We start from the raw sequence: 5900 nt of genomic DNA, 5'->3' as shown, positions 1-5900 counted from the left end.
TGCAGCTGCTCCTGCAGGCATGGGGAGACTTACCACCGTTGATACAACCATTAAAGCTGCAAACAGCATATTTTCTGAGGTTTGTGTCACCTTTGTGCTAGCTAGGCTTTTTCTAGCTAACAGTGTCAGCTTCTTTAACTGTGCCCAGGTTGGCAGCTCCGCCTTCTTGGTGCGTGGTGACTTCATCTGTTTTTCTAATATCACCACTTGATTCATCCTGCGAGTCAGTGGTGTCCGATTGCAGTGTTTCCGTCTCCGTGGAGGCGCTTTTCTTTGCATCTCCGATGGGTTCATTGTAGAACTTCAAATGTCTAGTGGGTATCCAAACAGGAAGCTGATTTTCTCCTGGTGAAACACAAGCAAAACCTCTTTCCCAGGTTATCACCTTCCCTATCTCTCATGTCCTATTTTTGTTGTCTTTCCACTAAATCAGTTTTCCTTCGTGTGGACTGTTCTTTTTACCCGTAAGATGTTGTTCTGCAGAAGTGGTAGTCTGATTTCTATAAATGTTTAAAAAATTTAAAGTATAGAGTGCTAGATTAAGCTGCATCTGAGGAGAGGTACACTCCTTACTGTCTCCCCCTTTTTTTTGTTTAACTAACTGAGTTTTGAGTGTTCTATTAGTTTTTTCAACTATGGCCTGTCCTTGGGAATTATAAGGAATTCCTGTTGTATGTGTAATATTCCACTGATTTAAGAATTTTTGGAAAGCTTTACTACAATAACCTGGTCCATTGTCAGTTTTAATTTTTTCTGGAACTCCCATCACAGCAAAACAAGATAATAAATGTTTTTTTTATATGGGAAGTACTTTCTCCTGTCTGGCATGTTGCCCATATGAAATGTGAATAAGTATCAACTGTTACATGAACATATGATAATTTTCCAAATGAAGGTACATGGGTAACATCCATTTGCCATAATGCGTTAGGACACAGACCTCTGGGATTAACTCCTGCCTCTTGGGTGGGCAGGTGTAGTACTTGACACTGGGTACAATGTTGTACAATATTTTTTGCCTGTTTCCACGTGACATCAAATTTGTTTTTTAACCCTGCTGCATTTACATGAGTCAAAGCATGAAGTTCTTGTGCTTTTATGAATGCAGAGGATACCAGTAAGTCAGCTTTTTTATTTGCTTCAGTTAAAGGTCCTGGTAAATTAGTATGTGCTCGAATATGAGTAATATAAAATGGGAAATTCCTTTTTCTTACAGTTTGTTGTAACAAGTTGAACAGCTGGTTTAACTGATCATCCATGCTATATTTAATTAGAGCTGTCTCAACATCCCTTGTAGCCTGTACTACATATGCAGAATCTGATATAATATTAACAGGTTGATTAAAATCTTCTAACACTGTAATGACTGCAAACAACTCTGCCCTCTGAGCTGATTGATATTGGGTTTTGATTACTCGCTCCTTTGGCCCTGTGTAAGCCGCTTTTCCATTGCTGGAACCATCAGTAAATACTGTCAGAGCATTTTCTAAAGGTTCATGTCTGGTAATTTTAGGTAAGATCTAAGTAGTCAATTTTAAAAACTGGAAGATTTTTGATTTTGGGTAATGATTATCAATAATTCCTACAAAATCAGCAAGGCCAATTTGCCATGCACCAGAATTGATAAAGGCTTGTTTAACTTGTTCCTTGGTTAAAGGAACAACTATTTTGTCTGGGTCGTTACCACACAATTTTATTATTCGTAATCTTGTCTGACCAATTAATGTAGCTATTTGGTCCAAGTATAATGTAAAAGTCTTAATTGTACTGTGAGGAAGGAATGACCACTCCACAAGATCAGTATTTTGAACAATGATGCCTGTTGGAGAATGTGCAGTGGCAAAAATTAAAAGTTGGAGTGGAGCTAAAGAATCTATTCTATTTATTTGCGCTGACTGAATTTTTTCTTCCACTAATTTAATTTCTTTTGTTGCCTCTGGGGTTAATATTCTTTTACTATTTAAGTCTGGATCTCCTCTTAGGATAGAGAACAAATTTGACATGGCATAGGTAGGAATGCCTAGAGTTGGCCGAATCCAATTAATATCGCCTAACAATTTTTGAAAATCATTTAGTGTTTTTAACGTGTCTTTTCTTATTTCTATTTTTTGTGGCTTAATTTTTCTATTTTCTATTTGCATCCCCAAATAATGAAAAGGATCAGAGGTTTGGATCTTATCAGATGCTATTGTTAGTCCTGCGTTGGCAACCTCTGCTTGCAGAAATGTGTAACAGTCAATTAATTTGTCTCTTGTTTCTGCAGCACATAAAATATCATCAATATAGTGAATGATATAACAATCTGAAAATTTGTCTCTAACTGGTTGAAGGACTTGACCTACGAAAGTTTGACAAATAGTTGGACTATTAAGCATTCCCTGAGGTAATACTTTCCACTGAAACCTGGTGGCTGGTTCTTTATTATTCATGGCTGGTATAGTAAAGGCAAATTTTTCACAATCTTGCTCTGCCAGAGGAATGGTAAAAAAGCAATCCTTAAGATCAATTATAATTAAAGGCCAGTCTTTTGGGATCATGGCCGGAGAGGGCAATCCAGGTTGGAGAGGCCCCATGGGTTGAATTACAGCGTTTATGGCTCTTAAGTCCATTAACATACGCCATTTGCCTGACTTTTTCTGAATTACAAATACAGGAGAATTCCAGGGTGAGAATGAAGGCTCAATGTGTCCCTTTTCTAATTGTTCCTTTGCTAATAAGTGTAAAGCCTCCAGTTTTTGCTTTGGTAGCGGCCACTGATTTACCCATACCGGTTTTTCTGCTTTCCAAGTTAATGGAATGGGTTTAGGAGGCTCTACAGTGGCCGCCCCTAAAAAGGATACCTTATTCCTTTTCTTTGTTGATTTTTCTTAGTCTCAATTGGGACTTTAATGCCATTTTCATTTTTTCCTAATCCCTTCCCTGGTATATATCCCATCTTAGTCATGATTTTTTGACTCATGGGGCTGTATAATGGAGCGGGCATAATGATTTCTGCACCCCATTGTTGTAACAAATCTCGACCCCATAGATTAACAGGAATTGAAGTAATCATTGGCTGAACAGTACTTTCTTGATTATCTGGCCCTAAACAATGTAAAATCATTGTACTTTCATACACTTCTGAAGCTGTGCCTACGCCGACAAGTCTTGTTATAGCCTTTTGTTTAGGCCAATTTTTTGGCCACTGATTTAAAGCAATTACAGAGATATCTGCTCCTGTGTCTACCAACCCTTCAAACTGTTTTCCTTGAATAATGGCCTTACACACAGGTCTGCTCTCAGAGACCAGACTTGCCCAGTATGCAGCCTTTCCTGCCAGATCAGTGCTTCCGAACCCTCCTGTTCTTTTTATCTCACTGTTTCTAATTTTAATATAAGGTAGGAGTAATAATTGAGCGATCCTGTCTCCTGGACTGGCACTCCAAGGAATTGAGGAACTAATAACCAATTGAATTTCTCCTTCATAGTCTGAATTAACGACACCAGTATGAATTTGAACTCCTTTTAGATTTAAACTTGATCTTCCTAAGATTAGTCCTACAGTCCCCTCAGGCAATGGGCCGTATACCCCTGTGGGGATTTTTTGTGGAGGCTCCCCTGGAAGCAGAGAGACTGCTTGTAAAGTACACAAATCTACTGCTGCACTGCCACTTGTGGCGGGGGATAATTGCTGTATTGTGATAACTGGCTTATTCCCTGAGACACTTGCGACAGTGGGGGTTGTTGTTCCTGAAAACCCTGAGGAACAAAAGGTTGAATTTGGAACGCCCCAGTTTGTTGCGGGGCCTGAGGCTGGCCCCTCCTCTCGTTTCCCGACAGTGGTTGCCCATTTTTATTAAATTTAGAACGATATTGATTACCCCAATGTTTTCCCTTTTTACATCTTGGACATAGGCCAGGTGGCCCTTTATCTGTTGTTGTAGTAGCTTGAGTAGTTACATTTGGCTTATTTGTGACTAGGCAATTCTTTTTTAGATGACCAATTTGACCACAATTATAACATTTTCCCCCAAATGTTTTCACTTGTCCTCCTAAAGCAACTCCTGTGATTGCCTGAGCCATAAGCATAGCTTCTCCAATTCCATCGCATGCTTTAACATACTCTGAGATTACATCTGATCCTGCGGGAACCTTTCCTTTTAATGGCTTAATGGCTGATTGACAATCCGGATTGGCGTTTTCATATGCCATCAACTCCACTATGACTTTACGGGCATTCTCATCGGTAATTGACTTTTGAGCAGCATCTTGAAGTCTTGCTACAAAATCAGGGTATGGCTCTTTAGAGCCTTGTCTTATTGTATTAAAGGAAGGGCAGGCGGTTCCTGGGTCTTGGATTTTCTCCCAGTCCCTAAGGCAGATAGCCCTGATTTGCTCAATGGCCTCATTTGGCATTATTGCTTGTTGGTCAACAGTGCTCCAATTTTGACCTATTCCTAATAGTTGATCTGCATCTATGTTAATTGGAGGATTGGCAGTCCTATTTCTTCGGACCTGTACTTGTGCCCCATCAATCCACCACGTCTTAAATTGTAAAAATTGAGAGGGTGAGAGTGATGATTTTGCCAGAATCTCCCAATCATAAGGAATGAGTCTATGTCCATGAGCAATGGAATCTAATAATGTTCTCATGTAAGGAGAGTTGGGTCCATACTGTTTTACTCCTTCTTTCATCTCTTTTAGCATTTTTATAGAAAAGGACTGATATCTGGCTTCAGCTACGGGAGGCTCTCCCTCTTGGGCCCCTTCTCCAGGTGGCCTTGCTTCTAATATTACTGGGAGTTGCCACGCCTCAATATCTCCCTGTTTTCTTGCCTCATCAATAATTTTATGTATTGCACTACCCTGTGTACTAGGCGGTGCTGTAGGATTAAGTCTCATGGTGGGTGGCTGAGGATATGGCACCCTGCCCTGTGGCACTGGAAATGCTCCTGGCTGTCCATACGGATTTTCTGGCGGCTGCCAATACTGCAGATCAGCTGGCGGCCAGTATTGATAGGCTACTGGCGGCTGGATCTTACTTTCTACCTGCTGATATTGTGGACACTGTATTTGGATTGGCATTGCCGTGACAGAGACTCTATCTTTTTCTACTTGATCTTTTTTTGGAGTTTGTACTTGTTTAACCTGCATTTGAGGTTCTAAGGTTGCAGGCATCTGAGCTGTTGTAAGAGGAGTTGGCCCTCGTGGTTTAGACTCTGATGGCTCTGTCAATTCTGGATATTTTTCCTCTAATTTTAACGTTTCAGGATATATTACCTCCTGTAATTGATTATTGTCAACATTTTGCGTTGACCGAGCCATTACCGGCTCTGCTACACATTTACAGTGTGAACTTTCTTTTCTTTTCCGGGACTCTATCCCTGCCTCTTTTTCACAATCTACTGCACAGCTTTTAGGGACATCGGAAACTGGAACGCTATCTTCTTCTGTTTGCAGCGGTTCTAAAGCTACTTTAATAATGACCCAATCATTCCATACTGTAAGTGGAATGATTTTACCTTCCCTACTTGCTTGTTTTAATTCTTTGCCAATTTTTTCCCAATCTTTTAGATCTAAAGTTCCCTGTTCTGGAAACCATGGACAAAACTGTTCTATTGTTTGAAAGAGCGTATTTAGATTTTTGGTAGACACTTTAACTCCCCCTCTTTTTAAGAGAATTTTTATAAAGCTGCGATAAGAGGCATATTTACTTTTAGTTTGCCCCATTGTTACCCTAGGTTCTTCCGAGCGCACAAGCTTACCGCAAGGCTGACTGTAGACGTACTCGGGAGTCTCTCGTCGACTTGTCCTCAATGACCACGCTCCAGCGTACCTTCACCTTAGAGAAAAGCCTCCACGTTGGGCACCAGATGAAGGGGTGGCCTGCCCCTCCACACCTGTGGGTGCTTCTCGTTAGG

General features: G+C 40.5%; 1 pseudogene; it reads right to left on the bottom strand.

The window, feature by feature from the left end:
• Positions 1–5893, bottom strand: part of LOC131382740 (endogenous retrovirus group K member 8 Gag polyprotein-like) — a 6745-nt pseudogene extending 852 nt beyond the window's left edge.
• Positions 5894–5900: the final 7 nt, after the last annotated feature.

Source organism: Hylobates moloch, unplaced genomic scaffold (genome assembly GCF_009828535.3).
Source record: "Hylobates moloch isolate HMO894 unplaced genomic scaffold, HMol_V3 SCAFFOLD_2808, whole genome shotgun sequence".
Classification (NCBI taxonomy): domain Eukaryota; kingdom Metazoa; phylum Chordata; class Mammalia; order Primates; family Hylobatidae; genus Hylobates; species Hylobates moloch.
The sequence above is the reverse complement of the archived record's forward strand: the minus strand, read 5'-3'. Positions and strand labels throughout refer to the sequence as shown.